Genomic DNA, 22,977 nt, shown 5'->3' on the forward strand with positions numbered 1-22,977 from the left:
TGCCAGGCGTGGTGGCACACACCTTTAATCCCAGCACTTGGGAGGCAGAAGCAGGTGGATCTCTGTGAGTTCAAGGCAGCCTGGTCTACATAGTGAGTTCCAGACCAGCTGGGGCTGCAGAAAGACCTTGTCTTAAAAAGAGAGAAAAAACAAACAAAAAAACTCCTTGGATTCTTGACTCACCTCTCATCTGGGGCTACTCAACTTTTCTTGTTACTCCTTGTCAGTCCCTGTCATGGGCACCTCTCCTCCTTCTAGTAACATTCCTCAGGGGCCTGTCATACCCTGTGCATATACTGATGACTGATGACTTCAAATTCATCTTTATCTAGCTCTCCACACTCCAAATTTTTATCACAAATAGTTTATCCGTGTGTCCTGTGGGCTCTCCCTGCCTCTTCCTCTCTCCTAAGCTCCTCCTTCCCAGTCACCCTCTCAGGGGCCACCTGAAATTCAATCTGACAGAAACCTGGGATTCCACATTCTCCTGGTCCCTTGAATCCAGTTTCGGACGCCCAATAACTTGTACTTCCAGAACTTTCTCCTAACAGTACAGTTGCCTCCTCATTTACCTCCTGCCTACACTCCATTCTACTCCACCTCCTAATAAGCTTTGCTGAAACTTGCCTCTGATTACATCATTCCCAGAATCTGTGAGCCTCCTTCCAATAGTATGTCTAACTCTGCCCAGTGCCCTGGCATCAACCAACATCCACCCACCATTCCAGCCCCTCAGCAGCAGTTCCTGGAATGTGTCATGTTCTCTCCCATCTCCAACCTGGGGTTCCGTAGTCTCCTCCACCTGGGATTCCCTTCCTTCCCTCACCCACCCGAATAACTGCTCTTTAAACTTGTCCCAGGCCAAGGGGCCTTTCCCTTGAGGCCTACTCAGAATGCCATGTTCATTCAACATGGCCTCAGAATTGTTAGTTTGCGTGTGTGAAGGTTTCTATAGCCAAGTGAGAAACTAAATAGACAAATGAACAGTGCCAGACTATGTATAAAAATAGAACTAGGACCCACAGTCTGCTGCAATCAATCCAGGAGACCAGCCCATCCTTTGCAGTGACCAGCCCAAGAGGCCATCTACAAGTCAGACCACTGTGTCTAGCAAGCAACCCAGAAAGTCAAACAGTTGCCTTGTAATTATCAGCTCAAACCAGCCAGTTCTTGATTAACTTACACTATTTTTGTTCCTGCTTCCAACTTAGGACAACCAGAGAAAACCAAATCAGAGCTTAAAGTTATCCTTCCTTTCCACTATGAAACTCCTCCACTCCTCTGTCTGCCTTTGGCTTCAATAAAATGCAAGTGACAGACCACCCTCCCAGCCTACTCGGAATAAAAAAGCCTTTGATATTTTTTGTTCTTCACTTATATGTATGTAACAAACCATGCAGAAGGTAATAGTTTATGATGCTTTGAATAAGGCTGATACCTACCTAGATTCATGGTAAAACTTGGTCCCCAGCATTGGAGGCAGGCCACAGTAGGAAGGGTTTTGGTTACCAAGGCAGAATGTTCCAGGACTGGTCAATTACTTTCTCTGTGAAGTTCCTGCCTTCACAGGACTGGGTTAGCTACCCCCTAAGTGTAGGCTGTGATAAAGTGAGGCTGTCCCTTGAATTCTTTCAAATATGTACTGTCCCTGTCTCCTGCCCTTTGACTTCCTACCACGAGTTGAAGCATCACGAGGCCTTCACCAAAACACCCACGATGCCAGTGTCATGTTTTTGAATTTTTCAGCTTCCAGAAATCATGAGCCAAAACAAACATGTTTCCTTCACAAATTTACCAGTCTCAGATAGTATGTTACAGAAACAGAAAATGAACTAAGACAGGGCTTGAAGCAAAACTAGTCCATTACCTCAAATATACTCAGCAGGACAGCTCTGTTCCCACCTGGAGAGTCTCAGTGACTGTAGTCAGATTGTGGCAGAGTCTGAAGGCATCTGGGGACTGAGTTAAGATGCTCACATCTGAACTTGTCTTTCTTTCTGTGGCCTTGGGGTATCTCCTCACAAAGTGGTGTCTCTCACAAAGTATCTGGTCTCTTTACAGGGACTTCCAGGTCCCCAAACCACACGGGTGAGTTCACTCACATTCCTTTTTTGAGACAGTGTCTCACATAGTTCAGGTTGGCCTCAAACATACTATGTAGCCCAGGCTAGCCTTGAATTTGGGATCCTCTTATCTCTACCTCCTGAGTGCTGGAATTACAGCTGTGTGCCACCATGCCTGGCTTAACACAGTGAGGCTGCCGGCCTTCTCAGGGCCTGGGGCCAGAGCTGTCACAGCTTCACTTCACTTCATTTTATAAGCTAAACCAAGCTGTCGAACCAGGTGTGGTGGTACACACCTTGAATCCCAGAACTTGGGAGACTTAGGCAGAAGGACAGGGAGTTTGAGGTCATCCTGTGCTATAGCGCAAACCTATGTCTTGAAAAACAAACAGGTTGTGGAGATGGCTCTACTGTGCCAGTATGGGGACCTGAGTTCAATCCTCAGCACCCATATAAAAAACAGGGTGTGCCTGCATGCATACAGGTACCTGCCACTCCAGCACTGTAAGGGGTCAAATTCAAGCAGATTCCCCCAGGGCTTACCAGCCAGCCCAGTCTAGCTGAAACAGTGAGCTTCAGGTTCAGTGATAGACCATCTCAAGGGAATAAGGCAGAGAGTGATAGACGAGGACACCCAGTGTCCTCCCCTGCTCTTTACATGCATAAGCACATGTGTGCATACACCACAATTAATTAAAAACAAAACAAAACCATAGATGTACATGGTAGCGCACTCCTGTAACCCTAGTACTTGAGAAGTGGAGACAAGAGGACAAGAAATTCAAGATCAACCTGGTTTACACAAGACCCTGTGTCTCAGAAACAAAAAACCAACTAGCTAGGGCTGGAGAGATGGCTCAGTGGTTAAGAGTGCTTGCGCTTGCAGAGGACCCTGGTTCGGCTCACAGCTGCCTATAACTCCAGTTCCAGGGGATCCAATGCCCTCTGGCCTCCTCAGGGTCCTGCATGTATGTGTACATGGTGTACAGAAACTCATGCTGGCATACTTCATAAATAAATAAATCTTTAAAAATCCCAACCAAAGAAACTAACAAAAAATAATAAATCAGGTTGCAGACTCAGCCCAGATTTCACAGTAGAAAGAATCTTCATACTGATATGAATAGCCACAGGGTGGGGCCCTCTGGAGAATGGCCTCCCCCATCTTCCTGTTCCATTGACACTATGTTTTTGACTCTGTGCCCTCCGAACCTGGCAGGGGGCCTGACTGAGCCAGTGCTCAGCAACGCTTGAAAACCATGGGAATGGATGAGAGATGGCAGAGCCAACAGATGGACAGAAGGCTCCATGCAGGCTTTCCTGCCCGCAGGCCCCGCCACCACATTTAGTTCACATAAACACTGCTCTCTGCTGCTGAACGCGCCTCTATTTTTAAACCTCTCAAGCACTGAGTGGTGCTTAACATTTTTTGAATCAGGGACCCCTTAAGCAATCTCACTGCAGCTGTAGGAGACCCCTTCCTAGGGAAGTGACACCACAGTCTCTCACAGATCTGCAGCAGGTTAATGACAGATGCTCTTTACTGAGCCCTTTCTGAGAGCCAGTGAAGGGGAAGTCTCCATTACCCATGTACTTCAAGATCCAAACTACCTCCTTAGTGCCATTCTACAGATGGAAGAGCTGATGCTCAAAGAGGTTAAGAGCTACTGCTGTCCTGATGGAGGGGAAAGCTCTGGGTTTTCAAGTCTGGATTTTGCCAGAGGTTGGGATTCCAGATTTGGGCATACAATTGGTTGAGTGTTCATTGAGGGGCTTTCTGGTTGCTCACAGAGCACACCACTCACTGCTCCTTCACCTTCACCGGCCCTTCTCACCTTTGGCTTCTCTGAAATGCCTTCTCTTCTCTCATCCCCCAAGCTCAAAGCTCCCTTCTCTCTAGCTCGTTCCTCAGCCCTATACTACCTCCCTGTAGCTCCTGATTGCTGCTCTCCTGCTGGCGGCTTTCAACCTCTCCTGAGCAAGTGTTAAGTTCCCTCCTTAGCTGTGGGCCCCTTGGGATCTGAGACCCATCCCTATACCCCCACATCCGAGACAGGTGCTACATCCACACTAACAGTGAAAGACCCTCCTCAGGCTCATTTGCTATGCTGTCCTTCTGGTGCCTGAATTCTCAAATCCAAGACTGAACAGGACTCCAGAGTGCACTGATCACACAGGGGCTGGCAGGACTAGACATGTCTCCTTTATGCAGAGAAGAAGCTACTGAGAAGAAGGGTTTTGTTTTGGTTTTGGTTTTTTTGGTCTTTTTTGAGGCAGGGTCTCCCTGTAGCCCCAGCTGTCCTGGAACTCCCTATGTAGACCAGGCTGGCCTTGAACTCAGAGATATCTGCCTGCCTCTGTCTCCTGAGTGCTGGGATTAAAGGATCCCACCTCACTGGCTGCTCAGTGGGGTATCTTGTACCATCTCTTTCTTTCACTTTTATTCTTAGGAAGCAGTGTGGGCTCTCTTTATGCACAACAATAAAGCCTAGTATGGGTAGGCTGGTTAGCTTCTGTAGGAACTCAAGACACAAGAAATACCAGCTTCTTTTGTCTTCTGTAGGTTTTTTGCTTCTTGTTTGGTTGGTTTGGTTTTGGTTTTTGTGTTTGCAGTTTTGGAGGCGGGGTAAGGACAAGGTCTCACTTTGTAGCCCATACTGGTCTCAAATTTACCAAGGAGCCCAAGTTGGTCTCAGACTCATACATAGGATGTGCTAACACACCCAGCTAAACACAAGGTCCTCGAGTCCCATAGGGTTTTCCACACTCCCCATCCTCTTAACTAAGCCACCTCATGCCCAGAAAGCAGAAAGTTAGGCAGAAAACTGTCATATTTCCAAGGACAGAGGTCCTGAGCAGTCTCCCCCATCATTTCTGTCCCTGAGAGCGGGCCTTAGCCCCTCAAGGTCAATTTGAGGGTCATCATTGCTGTCCTCCAGGTCCTGGAATTGACACATCCTGTATGTCTTAGTTTGTTTCTTCATTGCTGTGACAAAACACTCTGACCAGTACCAACTTGGGGAGGAAAGGGTTTATTTTTCTTACATCTCCCAGGTCGCACGCAGTTCATCAGGGAGCCCAAGGTAGGAACTCAGGGCAGGAACCTGGAAGCAGGAGCTGGAGCACAGGCCATGGAGGAACGCTGCTTACAGGCTTGCTTCCTTGGCCCCTGCTCAGCCTGCTTTCTTATGCAACACAGGCCCACCTACCCAGGGGTGGCACCACCCACAATGGGCTGGGCCCTCCCACATCACTCATCAAGAAGATGCCCTTCAGACATGGCCATAGGCCAGTCCAATAGAGGCAATTCCCCGATTGAGGCTCCCTCAACCCAGGTGTGTCAAGTTGACACTAAAGCTATCCAGCACACTGTATAATGTTACATTCGGGTCTCACTGCCACCACACAAACAAATTATTTAATAATAAAACTTCAAACCTGGTGTGGTGGCACACACCTGTAATGCCAGCACTGGGGAGGCTAAGGCAGGATGATGGAAAATTCAAGGCCAGCCTTGGCTACACATTGAGTTTAGGCCAGCATGGGCTATAGAGTGTAAAAAAAAAATTAATTAAAAAAAAAAAAAAGAGGGGCAGGGCTGGAGAGATTGGATTCCAAGAACCCACATGGTGGCTAAAAACTATCCTTAAATCTAGTTCCAGGGGATCTGATCCCTCTTCTGGCCTCTATGGGCATTGCATACATGTGGTGTACTTACATACATGAAGACAAAAATACTCATACACATAAAATTAAAAAAAAATTTAAATCTTAAAAAAAAAAAACTCCAAACAATAACAACCAAAGAAACAAACAAACAAAAAACCCAAAAACTTCCCCTTACAGATGAGCATACCAAACCTTAGAGAAGCAAATGACTTCCTCAGAACCACCTCGTCAGATGGGTGTCATTAAGAGATTTGAGGCAGTTTAATAAAGAGACAGCTGGCACAGAGATGAGCTGACAGGCTGGAGTGTAGCTTGGTTGTAAAGCACTTGCCTAGCATTGTAAGAGGCCTGGGTTTAATTCCAGCACAGACATACAGACACTCAGACACAGACACAGACACAGACACAGACACAGACACAGACACACACACAGACACAGACACAGACACAGACACAGACACAGACACAGACACAGACACAGACACAGACACAGACATAGTACAGACATACAGACACACAGACACACACACACACACAGACACAGACACACACACACACACACACACACACACACACACACACACACACACACACACACACACACACACACACACACAGGGATTTAAAGTTAAAAGCAATCCTAAGGACTCCACATGAAAACCATTGTTATTACCAGCACTAGGCCTGAGGGTAAAGGAAAGGACCAGAAATCAGACTCCAAAGATAAGAAGCCCATGGTGTGAACAGGGCCTCTGACAAGAGCAGAGACCACTGGTCAGGTATGAAGCCAGTACTTACTCTCCTCCCTGCCTCTGATCACCTGCCAGGGTCTCCCGTTCACTGAACCTGAAGCCAGAGGGCAGGAGCTCCTGATAGCATTAGTACAGCTCAGCCTCCCAGGCCTGGTGCCCTGCAGAGGGGACAAATTCAGTTTGTCCTGACACCTTCAGCAGCTGGAGAGTAGCAGAGCTATGTCCAAACCCTGGCTTCCCTGGTTCCAGAGGCTAAGCCCTGAGGCCTCCCTGCACCTTATCTCTAGGAGGTAGATGTCAGGCAGGTTCAGAGGGGTTTGTGCACAAGCCTGGAGTGATTGGTTTATCTCCACTGTCCACTTGACTGCATTTGAAATCACCTAGGAGACACACCTCTGAAGTGTGTCTTTGAGGGAGTTTCCAGACCCCACCCTGAATATCTTAGGCTGAATAAAAAGGGACAAAGGAGAAAGCTAGCAGAGTCCTGGCATTCCCCCTTTCTCTGCTTCCTGGTCTATACCTCAGACCAAGCTATTCCTACCACCAGGCCTTTGTTGTCATGAGGGACTGCTTTCCTCTGAATGTGAGGCGTCTGCCTTTAGCCCCAAGCTTGATAGCCAGACTCCTACCCTGCTTACTATACAGTTCTGAGCCCAAAATGGACTTTCCATTTCTTTGAGAAGACACAGTGTGGGAGGTCAAGGAAGTCCCCAGCAGTGGGAGCTGTGGTTGTACAATTAACCTAAAAGCCTCTTATTAGCATCTTGGCCTAAAAGGCCCCAAACACCCACACAGAAATCAGTCTCCACCAGGACTGCTTCCAGCTTGGGGTGGAGAAAAGGTTTCAGCAATGATGTGGGCTGATACTCACTCTGTAGTTGAGAGCATCAGCAGAGAGCACAGCCCCCTTGGGGGCAAGGGGATTAAGCAGCACCCCTGTAACAGGAGGCTCAGAGAGAGCTAGCACCACATCATCTCAGCGAACACCACGCCATTTGCAGATTTATTAAATCGAGAGCCAATTCTGACACAGTTTCTTTCAAGCAGCTCTACCTTGCAGGTGTGCAAAATTTATTTGAGATAAAGAAAACCATTACACACAAAGAGAGAGAGAGAGCAATCTTCAAAGCCCACCTCTGAGACCAGAAAGAAATAAAAACAGTAGCCCGTACAAATGTGCAATTAACTTTCCAAATACTTGGGAGCCATGAGAAACGCCATCCCTGCAGAGAACAGGTCTTTAAGGCAATTTTCTTGAACTCTATTCAGCACTCACTCAAAATGCCTTTTAAAAATAACATATGATTTTCCTCCCTCTCCAAATATACCCTTGTTCTTTCTTTTCCAGGTAGGAATGAGCCAGCTCCAGAGTGAGAAATACAGTCGCTCATTTCAATAGGGGATGATGGACTGTGTTTCCAGGAGGGCAGATAATAAAACCAAACAAACATCCCTGGCCTGTGGTACAGGAATCTTGCTGAGGTGTCGGGGGAGGGAGAGGTGTCTTTGCCCAGTCGGAGAAGGAAGGCCATGGTTAAACTTGACTCTAAAGTGATGTCTGCCCACAGCCTGGTCTGGGTCCAACAAATGCCCACTCTCCCCAGGTGGAGATTTAGTTCCCTGCAAGCAGGAGAAGGGCTCAGCTCTGCTGTAAGACTTGCTAAGAATAAAAGGTTCTCTTCTCTGCATGAGGTTGAATGAGCTACAAAGAGGCATGAGCGAGTGTAGAATGCTGCAGAAGGAGCGGAGGCCCACATCCCAGCCTTACCACACAGTAACTGTGGGACTCTGGGCAAGTAGCTTAGCTTCCCTGAACCTCAGGTTTCTGAGCTATAAAATAAGAAAATTCTCAGGACTTCTGGAAGCTGTGTGGTTTAACTGTGAGAGCTTCCAATGGTTTCTATTCTCTGAGGTCAAGCATACAGCTCTGAAGCTGGGGCTCAAGTTGTTGTCCCAGTTGGGGATTGGTCACTTCACCCCAACACTCAGGGCTGACATGTATGTATGTCAGGCACAGGTCATGATGAAAGTCCAGCCTTTGGATAGGACTCAGCTTTGAACCTTACCTAGTCCTTTAGTGTCTATGTCTGTCTTTGGCCACAGTCCTTCAAATCTCTGAACACTAAGTTTCTTCATCTGTGAAATGGGAACACTGATGAGAGCCAATGAACTGATTTCCATTTAAAGTGCTTAGCTAAGCGCCTGGCCCAGCATAAGTTCCAGTGTGTAATAAGCAATTATTTTATCATTATAGCTCCCTTAAATCAGTCTCCATGTGCTAAAACTTAATAAGGTTTTGTTTCTTTGTATTTATTTTGGTAGTTACTTTCTATTTATGGCAAATGGTACAGAGTCTCCATTTACAGAAGTGTTATTGTTTCCATTTTAGATACATTTATTTAAGCTAAAGTGGGTCAATCTACAGAAGAAAAAAGGAAGGGAAAAATGATGCAGGTGGTACACAATGGATGAGACATCAGGAAGGTGTAAGGTAGAGACTTAAAAATTGAGGAGCCCCAGATAATAACCGGTGTGTAAAGCCAGAAGGCAGGCAGACCCAGGATGCTCCCCACCCTCCCACAGCCACAATAAGGTGTTCTGAAGCCAGCACCTGTGATGGTGACTCTGGTGATCTTGGCCTGCCTTTCCCCACCCTCCGGGGTTCCTCCTGGAGCCATCATCTTGCTTCAGGTAGAAGACCCCAGTCTCCTAAGGGTGATTTTACCCAAACAAGGGAGCTGTAAAGAGCCCTCCAAGCCCCTTGTCTGCCTAAGACCCCGCAGCGGAAAGAGACAGGAATTCCAACATGGATCTGGGCTGAGACAGCTGGGCTAAGAACTGGGGACCAAGGGCTGTGAGGGGTGGGGTTTCTAGGGAGGGAGACCAAATGCTATCCTTGTACAACTTCTAAGGAGAGACTCAGAGCAGCCAGGAAATAAAAACATCCTCCTGGCTCTCGCCAAGGTGTTACAACTCAGTCCCAGTTGCCTGGCAACCGTGCAGGTGCACGATAGGACAAGCAGCTTTCTCAGGAAGCCAACCAGCGCCCGCGGGGCCGGCCCAGGTGGGACCTGGGCGGGAGGGGGGGGGGAGGAGGAGGGAAGAGGGGTGCATCGTACATCCTGCCACCGCTCTTGCACCCCGCGACCCTGCGGCCTCTCCTCCAGTCCACTACTAGAGGGGGTAACCGCTATTGCTTCGGGAGGTCGAGATGCCGGCGGCTTGCCAAGGCTTGCGTTTAGTCTCACGGTGCCCCTGCCTCCTCAGTCGCCTCCAGGCCTTCGCTGTGGCTACGAAATAAGTGCATTCAGCCTCCCAGCTCCCCCACCCCACCCCGGCTCAAAACCAGCATTGCGGAACACTTCACGAATGGGGACAGGTGACACATCCCTCTCTAGGACTTGGGCACATAAATGCACTCTCTTTTGTCCCCAGAGGAGGAGCTAATGGAGCAGGGCCCTGGGGAGAGATCTGGTGCTCTTGCAATAGCCACCCAGGCAGAAGCATCCAGGTGGGTTCTATCCTGAGCCTCCCAGCAACAGCAGCCAGGAATAGCAACTCTGAGCTCTGGCTTGAAATTAGGCCTGCCTTTGGATTCCAGCAGGGACCAACTAGCTGTATAACCTTAAACTAGTCCCTTAACCTCTCAGTCTGCTCATCCATAAAATGGGGGAACACAGGGCCTCTTTATGGGGCTGCTGTGAGACTGAGTGCAGCCATGCACTTAAAACATTTAGCATGGCGCTTAGCAAACATTTAACCCTCCTTTCATGTTAGAGAAACAGCTCCATTGGGATGTGGCCACGGGTACAAGCCACAGAGTTCCTGGAGAGATTCCCACTCAGATCACAATGTATCCCAGGCTCCCTGCCCCCACTTTCAACCTGTGCAGGCAGCTTCTCAGACATGGGGCCCAGAGAAGAATGTGCTACTCATCTCCCCAATGGGTACTTGTGCCCAGTCAGCAGGTATGGGTCCTACATTGGCTGCCTCTGGGCACATGCACAATACCAAAGAAACAGGGTGAAGCTGGGCATAGTGGCATCACTTTGTCATCCCAACACTTTGGAGAAGGATTGAGAGCTCCAGGTTAGTGTAGAATATGTAGTAAGCTCCTGGCCAGCCTGGGCTATGGAGTGAGACCTCATCTCAAAACAAAACAAGGGTTGGAGATGTAAGCAGCTCAGATGGTAGAATGCTTGCCTAGCATGCAGGAAACCCTGGTTTTGATCCCCAGTGTAAAACTAGGTATGATGGTATACCCCTGTAATCAGAGGTGGAGGCAGGGAATCAGATCATCTTCAGCTACATAGCCAGTGAGGATCGCCTAGCATACCAAAGACCCTGACTCAAAGGCTTGAGTCTATGAGATGGCTCAGCTGGTAAAAGCACTTGTCATCAGGCCTGACGACCTGAGTTCAATCCCTAGGACTCTTATAAGTTGTGCTCTGATCTCTACATATAAGCCAGTGTGTACACACACACACACATGCACAAGCACACGCAGAGTAAATAAAATGAAAGCAACAAACAAGAGCAAAACATCCTGAGGGGGTGGGAAGTGGCTCAAAAGTTCTTCCTAACACACTCCACCACGGCCTGGCCTGCCTCTCTTTCTAAGGAACTATTCTCCAGGAATCCTTGTCAGTTTTCATTATGAGCCTCACTTTCTTAGGACAGTTGGTACTCACTTGCAAAGCAGTGCTGGCCACAGCACCCCTTCCCCACAGCAGGAAAAAGGGGAAACAGGCCAGTCAGTCTCAGCTTTGTGCAGTGATGCAGCCCTTCTCTTTAGGGAGCACTCCTGACCTTCTCCCCTCCCCTCCACCCCCACTCACCCCAAGACAGCAGACCAAGTGTGAAAGGGGGTGAAAGAAATCTCCTTGCAAGGCTAACCCCAGCCAGACTCCTGGAAGGCTCCTGGAAGCTTTGCTGAGCCACAGAGGCTGAAGGCCCAGGGGCTCTATCCCAACACCCTGATCTAGGAGTACTTCAAAATCCCTGCATTCCAAATCCATCTGGCTAAGAAATATTTTCTGGAAATGATTAATTCCAGTTCCATGTTATCCCAGTTGCCTTTGACACTGCTGTTTACATGGGGTTTTAATTCTGCTTTCCAGTGGCAAGCCAACACATTCTCGGGCTGGCAGTGCTGCAGGGCTTTGCTTTGACTGGTTGGCTTTTCCTCCCTCTTTTTTTTTTTTGTTTTAAAGATTTGTTTTGTCATTTTTAATTATGTGTATGAGGTGGGGGCGATATGTGCATGAGCGCAGGTGCTTGTGGAACCTAGAGGTATCAGATTCCCTGGAGTTGCAGGCAGTCATGAGCCACTCAGCGTGGGTGCTGGGAATTGAACTCGGGTTCTCTGTAAGAGCAGTGTAAGCTCTACTGCTGAGCCATCTCCCTAGTCCCGAGGTCCCTTTATATATATACTTTAAAAGGTATTTCTTTGATAATTTTGCATATATATAGTGTATTGATCACATCCACTCCCAACTCTCCCTTCCCACCCCCCTCCTTGTTCCTTTACAGTTTTCCATACATTTCAACTTTTCTACAGATTATCTGTACTACTTTCATAGATGGAAAAGAAAAGTGGAAATGGGGAGATGGTTCAATCATTAAACTGCTCACCATGAAGCCTGAGTTTTATCCCCCAGAACCCATATAAAAAAAGCTGAGCATGGGGCTGGGGAGATGGCTCACACTTAACAACCTATGTTCTACCTCAGGGTCCATATGGCAGAAAGCGAGAACTGACCCCTGAAAACTGTCCTGTGACTACCACATGTGCTCTGTGGTACATGCCTGCCCATACACAGACATTTCACACACACACACACACACACACACACACACAATTAAAAATAAATAATAAATAAGTAAATGAAATAAATATTGGGGGCTGGAGAGATGGCTCAGCAGTTGAGAGAGCTGACTTCTCTTGCAGAGGACCCGGGTTTGATTTCCAGCACCCACATGGTGGCTACGAACCGTCCTTAACTCCAGTTCCAGGGGAATCCAAAGCCCTCTTCTGACCTCTGAGACATTGCACGACATGGGTGCACTCACATACATGCAGGCAATACACTCATACACATAAAAAATAAATAAAAAATAAATTTAAAAAAAAACGGAATAAATATTAAATATATTTTTAAAGCTGGGCATGGTGGTGAGTACTTGTAATCCTAGCTTTGGGTAGATGGAGACAGGCAGATCCCTGGGGCTTGCTAGTCAGCTAGCATAGCCTAATAATCAGTGAGCTCCAAGCCAATCAGAGACCCTATCTAAAAAAATGTTATGAGGTTGAGGATTTAGCTCAGTGGTAAGCTCCGGGGGTAAAAAAAAAAAAGGTAGATAACACCTAAGGTTGACCTCTGGTCTCTGCACACATGTATACATAGGTACATGCATACACACAGACACACACACACAGTCATAAAAACAGTCATACCTAATGGTTCACAACTATAAACCTAGAATTTAGTAGGCTAAAACAGATGTCAAGATACTGCTTCAAGTTCCGGGCCAGCCTGAGTGATACAGTGAGTTCCAGGACAACATGGGCTACAGAGTGAGACGCTGTGTCAAAAACAAATCCAACCAGCTAAACATCAACAACATAAACACCAACAGCAGGGTGGTTTGTTAAGCTAGAGATGTGGCTCAGTTTATAGAGTGCTCGCCTAGACCTGAGTTCAATCTCTAGCACCACATAAACCTGAAGTAGTGGCACCTGCCTATAACTGTAACACTTGGGAGGTAGAGGTAGGAAGCTCAGAAGTCCTAGGTCATCCTGAGCTACATTGTAACTTCAAGCCAGTCTGGGAAGTATGAGACTCTGACTCAAAAAACAAAGTGAGAACAAAAATAGATTAATCAGTGGGTCAGCCCAGCAACCTGTCTAAATCCTTATCAGAAGTGGAACATGTGCTCCTGGGGACCAGGACTGGCCCTTTCCCTAGCTTCTTCACTGGGCAGAAAGGTCAGGGAAGCTCTGCTGGGAAAGTGTTGAGATGAACCCCGTATGACCCTTCCCCAGGAAATGACACAGTGGGCAACAAAAACCCAGAAGCTTTCTGGGAACCTTCCACCCAGGGCACAGTCCAGACCTTGCAAGGTCTGGAGATGAAGCTGCCTCTCTCTTGGTGTTCTGTTAAGCTTGTCTTTCCAAAGGCTTAAGGGGAGTGGAGGAGATGGGGTTGCCACTCTATTACCCCTTGAAGTTGCCTCATCTGCAGGCTGGCTGACCAGAGCCCATCCTGACCCAAGCATTATCCTGGAAGTTCTATCTATGACCATTCTTCTTCCAGAAAAAGAGACTCGAGATGCCAGAGAAAAGATTGTAAATTCCAAAAGGTTAGATGGCTCTCCCAAGATAACAACAGAGAGTATTTATAGTGCTGATACCAGGGTCAGCCCTATGCTTGGCATCACACCTATAAAATCACAGATCTCAGTGGCCCAGGCAATGCATGTCGTCAGCCTTTTTCTAGATAGCAAACTTGAAGCCATGAGTGCTGGCTACTTGGAACTTGCCAGATCAGGTCCTGAGTCTCAGCTTCTTTCTCATCAGCATGTCCCCAGCACAGTGCCTGGCACACAGCTGCCACCCAACAGGTACCAGGAGAAGGATTAAGGCAGGGAGAGAGGCAGCACGCAGCCTCCACACCCTCCACCCTCCACCTGCCACCTGCCAGCAACCCTGCCCAAAGCCTGGGGCTGGACAAAATGTTGTGTTCTGCTCATTTCAGCAGAAGCTATGGGAAGGGACAGTGCCACAAATACATGACCACCTCCCCTTGGATGCCCTGCAGGGGGGCCTCTCCTCCTCCTACAAAAAGGTAGATTGAGCCCACAGGATGGCCCTGGAAGTTGAATGAGGAGAACACAGGCTCTGGAATGAGAAGAGGGTAGCTCAGAAGGAGGCAAAGAAAGCTGGGGAGAGGCAGCGACAGTCCCTGTTCCCCGGTACGCAGGGTCCTTTGTGTGAGCTCAACGGAGGGTTGGCTGCTCTTCTCATAATTCTATTTCAAGCTCCCAAGCAGCCAGCAAGCAGAAAACTGGGGGTGGGGGTGGGGGTGGGGAGCTATAGACCCTAGGAGGCCATTTGATGAGAGAGCTATGCCTCATGAGACCCCATGTTCCCAGGGGATATGTGTTCAGTAATGTCACCAGAGGCTGACTTTCACCAATGCTAACGAACCATCTACTCTTCTTTCCAAGGCCTTTTATCTATTTCTGGACTCATGGCTTGTTAGGCTTCTTCATAAAAGTCCCCCCAACATACATCATTTTTAGGGTTCACAAAAATCTGGATCTGGCCAAAATGCAAAACTCTGGAAACTCTTCTTCCAAGCAAAGAGAGGCCATTCCGTAGGCTGGGACTTGTGAGCTAGTTTCCCTTGTCAGAGGAGGAAGGACTGGGCTAGAATAAGGGTTGTCAGGGGCCCTGAGGCCATGGAAACATTAAATCAGATACAGGGCCGTGAGGTGAGAGGAGGGAGCATCAGCACCCTCCCAACCAACGCCCCCCACCCCCCCACCCGTCCCTTACAATGTTTAGCTTACAATTCATGCAGTTCAAGAAAGTTCTTAACCTTTTTAGATGGGGACATTTTTTTTTTTTGTCTTTTTTTGGGGGGAGGCGGCCTTTTGACACAGGGTCTCCCTGTAGGCCTGGAACTCCCTATGTAGACCAGACTGACCTTGAACTCACAAAGATCCACCAGCCTCAGCCTCCAACACGCCCAGCTGGATGGGGAATCCTTTTGAGAATCCGATGAGAGCTCTGATGAGCTCATTCCTACAGTGTACCCATACAACAGTGGCCATTTATCTAGGGGACTATAGTGTTTGTTTGTTTTGGTCTTTTTGAGACAGTCTTCCTGTAGCCCCAGCTAGCCTAGAACTCCCTATGTATACCAGACTGGCCTCAATCTCACAGAGATATGTCCGCCTCTGCCTCCCAAGTGCTGAGATTAAAGGTGTGCCCCACCATACCCGGCTTACTTTAGTTTTCTGAGAGTCTCATGTAGCCCAGGCTGGCTGGGAACTGGCTATATAGCCAAGGATGACTTTAAACTCCTGATTCTCCTGCCTCTATCTCCAAAGTGCTAGGATTCAAACATGCAATACCACACTCAGCTAAGGTATAGCTCAGGCTGCCCTTGAACTCCTGGTCCTCCTGCCTGGTCCTCTTTGATATTTGCCTACCTGGTGTACCACTATGGCTGGTTCTGGGGAACTATAGATGCCTGAGGCTGACCAGGTAGCCTTGTAGGAGTCACAGAAGTGCCAGGTCAAGGCCCTGCTGTGGAAGCAGCATAATGTGAGGACAGACCACAGGTGATAGTCAGGAGACAGGCATCCTCCCAGCTTCAAAGCCCCCTCACCACCCTAAACCTCTACTGGATTTTGCATTAGGTGTTCTCTAATTCCTTCCAACTCTAGAATTTTGATGATTTTTGCAGCTTTCATCTTCTGTGGCCTGAGCACTCCCCCAGGCCTGTGGGAAAGTCAGGAGAAAGGGAGCTCGCTTATGCTGAATACCCGTTATGTGCAACACACATTTGTCAGACTTGCTATTCAATTCTCCCAGTGGCCCTGTGGGGCAAGTACTCTTTTCTCTTTTTACAGATCAAAAAACTTGCCCTTCGGTGAAGGTTTGTGGTAAGTAGTAGGCCCTGGATTTGAACCTGGTTCTACTGGATTACATAGGCCAGAGTTCCTACCATCCAGGCCCTCATTCACCTGTGTGTGTGTGTGTGTGTGTCTACTCCACAGCCATTGCCCCATCCTCCTCACAGCCTTTAAAATATGGGTGTCTGCCTCTACCTCCTGCACCTCTTGGCCTGAAGCCAGGCACCTCCCACTCTGTCCCCAGGGCCTGCCAACCACCTGGCAGATAGGAAATGAAGACTCTCCATTCCCATCCAACTAGGTCAAATCCCACTGATCCCAGTCTCTTCTGGGGCCACTGCTCTATTGGGGAACAATTAATGGCTGTGGTTGATTATGGGACACTTAGACACGGAGCAGCATAAGCTTGGTTTGTGTTCCCAGCTTAAAAGCGCAGATTAATCGCCCTGGGCTGGTTCTGTCACACACAGGGATATATTTTCTTCTTGGAATTTACAAGTAGTTCCATCTGAGAAATAAACAACCAGAGATAAAAATTACATTGTCACAGTGCAGGTGTGATAGATGTAGGAAGCAGGCCGTCGTGGTCGCTGAGGAGGCACTCTGCCAACAGAATCCACCGAATGAGACCAGAGGAGCCCCAGGTAAGGGAATGAGATGCTGATGGGAGCTGGGCCGCCTGGAAGCTCAGAATCTCTGCAATTTACACTTCATCACTGCAAATCACAGAGTTCCTAGGCTGGCCTCCAGAGCCAGGGCACATGGGTGATTGGCAGGAGACCTCCTCGGGCTGTCGTGCCTCTCAGGCTACAGGAACTCGGCCTGCCAGGATAACAGGACACATCCCCAGCTGTGGAGCAAGCAGGTGGTCCCTTGACTAGAATCTTGACAGCTCTGTCTCTACTGAGACATCGACTACCCTGTCTTGTCTCTGCCACTATAAGCTGATGGGAACTAGGTCTACCTGTGGAAGAAAGCCACCAAGAAGGCCACAGGAAGACCAGGTGCAGTAATAACAATAACATTTACTGAGCACTTACTAAGTGCTCAGCTGTGTGTGAAGGACTCTGTGGAATTACCTTGTATTAATTCTCATGACAGCCTTATAAAGAAAGTAGCACTAAGAGTTAGAGATGGCTCAGAAGAGTGCTTGCCCAGTATCCCTAACACCCACGTAAAGAGTCAGGCATGTCCCTGTAATCCACCCATTGGGGGATAAAGAGACAAGTGGATCCTGAGAGCTCACTGCCAGCCAGCATTCAGTGAGAGACTGTGAGCCAGGTTCAGTGAGAGACCTTGTCTCAAGGCAATATGGGGAGAGTGATAGCCGAGACCAGTGTCCTGCTGTGGCCTCTACATGAGCATAAACACTCACATGGATTCATCATAACACGCACATGTGTATACACGCACACACACAGAGACAAGAAAGTAGCACTATTATCCATTTTGGCTTTGGGGGAGTTTCTGGTTTTTTGGTGGGGGAGCTGAGACAGGGTCTCACTATGTAGCCCTGGCTGGCTTAGAACTTGCTTTGTAGACCAGGATGGCCTCAAATTCACAGAGATCCATCTGCTTGGCTTTGGGTTTATTTTATAGATGGGGGGGGCACATGCCTCAGCTTGAGGACAGAGGGCAGAGGATAATTTGTAGGAGGAGTTGGTTCTCTCCTTCTACCATATGGGTTCCAAGTATTGAACTCAAGTCATTAGGCTTGGTAGCAAGCTCCCTTACCCTCTGAGCCATCTCTTTTTGAGACAGGGTCTCATGTAGCCCAGGCTGGCCTCTAACTTGCTTTGCAGCAGAGGAGAACCTTGAATTCCTGATCCTTCTGCTTCTGTCTCCCAAGTGCTGGGATTACAGGGGTGTGCCATCACATCTAGCTATTGTCTGCACTTACAGACAACAAAACTGAAGTTCAAAGAGGATAAGTGACTTGACAGAGTCAAGCATTTGAATAGTGCGGTCCAAAAAGATACACGCACCTTCAAATCCCTGTATCCTGTGAATGTGACGTTATTTTTAAAAAGGATCTTTTATTGAAGATGCAATTAAGTTAGGGATCTTGAGAGAGATCATCCTGGATTACCCAGATGGGTCCTAAATTTAATGGTAAATGTCCCTATAAAAGAGCCACGGGAAGGCAGAAATTGGAGTGACACAGCCACAGGAGTGTGAATCATCACCAGGAGCTAGAAGAGGCAGGAACAGCCTGTCCCTGGTGCCTCCAGAGGGGCACAGCCCTGAAGACATCTTGATTTCACATTTCTGGCCTCCAGAGCTGTGAAAGAATAAATCTCTGTGGTTTTAAACCACTGAGCTTGTGGTAATTTACAGCAGCCCTAGGAAACTACTAGAGAATCCCACAGCTGACAAATGGCAGTGCCAGGCTCTGGCAGCTTGACCCCAGACTCAGGCTCTGCCCGGTATGTAATGCTGCCAGGACAGAGACCAGAGTTCTATCCTGGTTACACTGTGACTGCTGTGTGACCTTGAGGAAGGCATGGAGCTCCAGCTTTCTTAACTGCAAAGTGAGGAATTTAGACGAAGTCAGTGGTAAGTCTCAGGAGCAGCCACACCAGGCAAGAGGAGTTCTGGGTAAAACAGTGAAAAAGAAAGGGTTGGAAACTGCCTGAGGTGGTGATTTGTGTGGGGCTTTGACTCAGGATATGTTCCCTGCCTTTTGGTCATGGGACTATGCTTTTTTTTGGTCTTTTTGAGACAGGGTCTCCCTATAGCCCCAGCTGTCCTGGAACTCACTATGTAGACCAGGCTGTCCTCGAACTCACAAAGATCCGCCTGCCTCTGCCTCCCAAGTGCTGGGATTAAAGGCATGCGCCTCCACACCCTGCTTATGCTTTTTTTTTTTTAAATTAAAAAAAGTGTGTATGAGTGTATTGCCTGCCTATGTATAAGTGCACCCGTGTCGTGCAATTCCGAAAGAGGTCAGAAGACAGTGTTGGAGCCCCTGGAACTGGAGTTACAGACAGTTGTTAGCTGCCATGTGGGTGCTGGGAATCGAACCCAGGTCCTCTGCAAGAGCAGTCAATGCTCTTAACTGCTAAGCCATCTCTTTAGCACTCCCCCCAATTAAAATTTTTTAACACATTTTGTGTGTGTGGAAGGAAGAGGATAATTTACAGAAGTTAGTTCCTTCCTTCCACAATGTAGGTCCCAGGAATTGAACTTAGGTCATCGGGTTTGGTGACAAGCACCTTTACCCACTAAGTCACCTTGTTGGCTTAGGATCTGCTTTTTCTTTGACAGAATAAATCCACTGCACTCATCACTATATGCTTTGATGGAACCCCTTTCTGAGGGGGCTTGTACCCCATTCACACTCCCAGGCCTCAGGGGCAACATGAGCCAATGACTTTACGCTTACAACTTTGGCTCAGTAGGGAGAAGTTCTTCTTTCTCAAGGAGAACAGCAACCTGTGGCTGCTACAGCTTCCAGCTAAGGAGAAGCCCAGCCAAAAAGCTGAAGAAATCAGGTCCTGACAGGTGTGGTGATATACCCTGTAATCTAGCACTCTGGATGCTGAGGCAAGATCTGGAGTTCCAGGCCAGCCTGGGACCATGCCTCAAAAATAAAAATTAAAAATAAATAAAAAAATAAATAGAAATTCCGGTACTCAGGAGATTGAGGCAGGAGGACTGACACAGTCTGGGGCAAGTCTAGGCTACAGAGTGAGTCTGAGGTCAGCCTGCGATATACAGCAAGAACCTGTCTCATGCAAAACAAGAACCAAGTCCTAGTGGTGCTGCACAATCACATTGTAACTAAGGTTAAATTTTTAGTTTCATGGGCCTGTGAGAGTTGTGTGTGTGTGTGTGTGCATTTTCTCATGTGTGGGTATATGTGTATGTGCATGTGTGTACATGTGCACGTAGAGGCTCAAAGTTGAGACTCGTGTGTTCCTCAATCACTTTTCACTTTATTTATTGACACAGGGTCTCTTATTGAACCTGGAGGTCACCCATTTAGGCTAGACTAGCTAGTGAACTTGCCCCAGAAAATCCTTGTTTCCTCCTCCTGGGTGCTAAGATTACAGGTGGCCACTGTGCTTGCCTGCCTGTTTTTTACCTCTGTGTTCTGTGGATCCAAACTCCAGTTCTCCGGCTTGCATGGCAAGTGCCTTATTGACTGAGCCTTCTCCCCAGTCTGAAAGTTTTTTTTTTTGGGTTCCAACAGTTTGGGGTTCTTTCTTTCTCCTTTCCTTTTCCCTTCTCTTCCCTTCCCCTCCCTTTTCCCCTCCCTTCCCCTCCTCTTCCCCTCCCCTCCCCTTCCCTTCCCTCCCTCTTTCCCTCCCTCCCTCCTGATGTTTCAACCCTCAGATCCCAGGCAGGGCCTCCCCCTTTTTTAAAACAGGGTTTCTCAGACAATAGCTCTCTTATGTATTTCAGGTTGAGCTAGAACTTGGGACCCTCTGCCTCAGGCTCCTGAGTACTAAGATCACATGTGCACTCCACCATGCCTAGACACACAGAGCCACTTTTAAAGAGTTCTTCTAACTCTAAAACTGTAATTTTTCAAGGCCAGAAAGTGTGGGTACCTACAATGTAGCACACATGCATACGCATGTGTACTTTCCATATAGAATCCCCCAACATCTTGGTTCAGTTCCCAGCACCCACATGGTGGCTAACAACTGTCCATAATTCCAGTTCCAGGGGACCCAACACCTTCTTCTGACCTCTGCAGGCAATGCATGTGCATGGTGCATTTACATACATGCTTGCAGAACATACACATAAAATAAAAATAAATAAATAAAAACAATTTTTTAAAAATAATAAGGTGATAGCCAGGAGTTGTGGTACACACCTTTAATCCCAGCACTTGGGAAGCAGAGGCAGGTGGATCTCTGTGAGTTCAAGCTCAGCCTTGTCTACATATCAAGTTCCAGGCTAGCTGGGGCTACAGGGATTCCCTGTCTCAAAAGACCAAAATAATAATAATAATAATAATAATAATAATAATAATAATAAATAATGTGGAAAAGTGATTGAGAATAACATTCAGATGTCAACTTCTGGTCTCCACATGTGTTCACATGGGCAAGTGCACCCCCCCCAATGTGCACACATGTATAAACCACACACACACACACACACACACACACACACACAGGGGCCTGAGGCAGTTGTGTTGGCATATACCTGTAATCCCAGCACTTGGGAGGCTAACAGAGGTATGGTGAGTTTGAAGACAGAAAGGCTACCCTATCTCAAAAAAAGGGGGTAGAATGCTGAGATGGGTCAGCAGGTAAAGGTACTTGCTGCCAAACTTGACAACCTGAGTTCAAACCTCAGGAGCCACAAAGTTGTCCTCTGACCTTCACAAGTGCACACACACACAATAAAAAGAAATAAATGTAAAAGAAATTTATACGGGGGGCGGGGAGCTATGTTGTAAGAGCTGAGAGAAGTCACTGAAAACTCATAAGCCATCAAGATGTTATGATCAGACTGCTTTCTCACACCCCAACTGCAGTGAGATTAGAGGCAGGAGAAGCAACTCAAACACCAATTAGGAGCCTACCACCAGGTTCACAGCAAGAGATGCAGCCCCAGGTTTAAGCAGGCAGGGGCAGGGGACATGCACAGAAGGGGGTGGTTTCAATCTGCAGGAGACGGACACCATTGGTGGATGATGACGATGGAGAGGATGAGTCAGTGCATGCTCTGCATGGAGCAAACCGGATCCCTCCCCGTCCTAGATTTGGACACTTCTATTAATGTGGTCAAAAATTATAGATGCTTTTTTTTGGAAGGCACATCAAACTTTCTGACTCACTGTGCTTGCAGGCAAATGCTTCCTCATCATAATAACCCTTACTGGGACAAAAAGTCTCTACTGAGCGCAAGCAGGAAGAGCCTGGAGCCCATGCCAAGTGGCTACATCATGGCCTCAAAAAAGTGCTGCTGGGACATTGCACAACAGCTAAGGCCAAAGAGCCATGCGGTAGGCTCATTTCGAAAAGAAGGGATCAAATCACATCATAATGATGAGAATGTTGGGGTGGGTGAGTAACAGAGGGAAGTGGGAGGGGATAGAATCAACTTTTTCTGTATTTTGTATTGTATATTGTATGTTTTCTTCAACATGCAACAAATCAGTATCTTGTCAATATAATCAGCAGATTGATCGACCTCAGAAAATGGAGGACAAGATGCTCATAGACAATGATACCTGAGCTCTCCTTCCTCTAATTATTTTTTCTTCTCTTTCCTCTCCTCTCCCCTCCCCTCTTTTCCTCCTCCTTCCCTTTTTTCTTCTTCCTCTTCCTCTGTTTAAGACAGGATTTCACTGTATAGACCTACTTGGCCTGGAACTCACTAGGTAGACCAGGCTAGCCTCAAACTCACAGAGATCCACCTGCCTCTTCCTCTAAAGTGCTGGGGTGCTGGGACTAAAGGTTTGCAACACCATGCCTGGCCTATTTTTTCTTCCTTCTTTTGTTAAAGATTTATGTATTTTCAAACCAGGCATGGTGGCTATAATCCCTGCACTTGAGAGGCAGAGGTAGGTGGATCTCTGTGAGATCAAGACCAGCCAGGTTTACATGAGTTCTAGGCCAGCTGGGGCTACAGAGAGATGCTGTCTCTCTATATATACATAAACTTTTTTTTAAACTATTTTATTATTTTTATTTTATGTATATGAGTGTATTGCCTGCACGTAAGTGAGTGCACTTGTGCTGTGCAATGCTGTGGAGGTCAGAAGAGGGTTTCGGATTTCTCTGGAACTGGGGTTAAGGACAGTTCGTAGCCACTATGTGGGTGCTGGGAATCGAACTTGGGTCCTCTGCAAGAGCAGTCAGAGCTCTTAACTGCTGAGCCAT

At 47.7% G+C, this 22,977-nt stretch overlaps 1 protein-coding gene and 1 long non-coding RNA gene across 3 annotated transcripts in view; both read right to left on the bottom strand.

Annotated features, from left to right (window-relative positions):
* Positions 1–22,977, bottom strand: part of Rtn4rl1 (reticulon 4 receptor like 1) — an 85,445-nt gene that overhangs the window by 24,070 nt on the left and 38,398 nt on the right. The gene's annotated exons all lie outside the window — the stretch shown is intronic.
* Positions 16,648–22,977, bottom strand: part of LOC115069555 — a 19,322-nt gene continuing 12,992 nt past the window's right edge. The window contains exon 3 of the long non-coding RNA XR_003848808.1: positions 16,648–16,979. This is a non-coding gene — a long non-coding RNA (uncharacterized LOC115069555). The remainder of the gene's footprint in view (positions 16,980–22,977) is intronic.

The sequence above is a fragment of the Nannospalax galili genome, unplaced genomic scaffold (assembly GCF_000622305.1).
Source record: "Nannospalax galili isolate Female #2095 unplaced genomic scaffold, S.galili_v1.0 scaffold212, whole genome shotgun sequence".
Classification (NCBI taxonomy): domain Eukaryota; kingdom Metazoa; phylum Chordata; class Mammalia; order Rodentia; family Spalacidae; genus Nannospalax; species Nannospalax galili.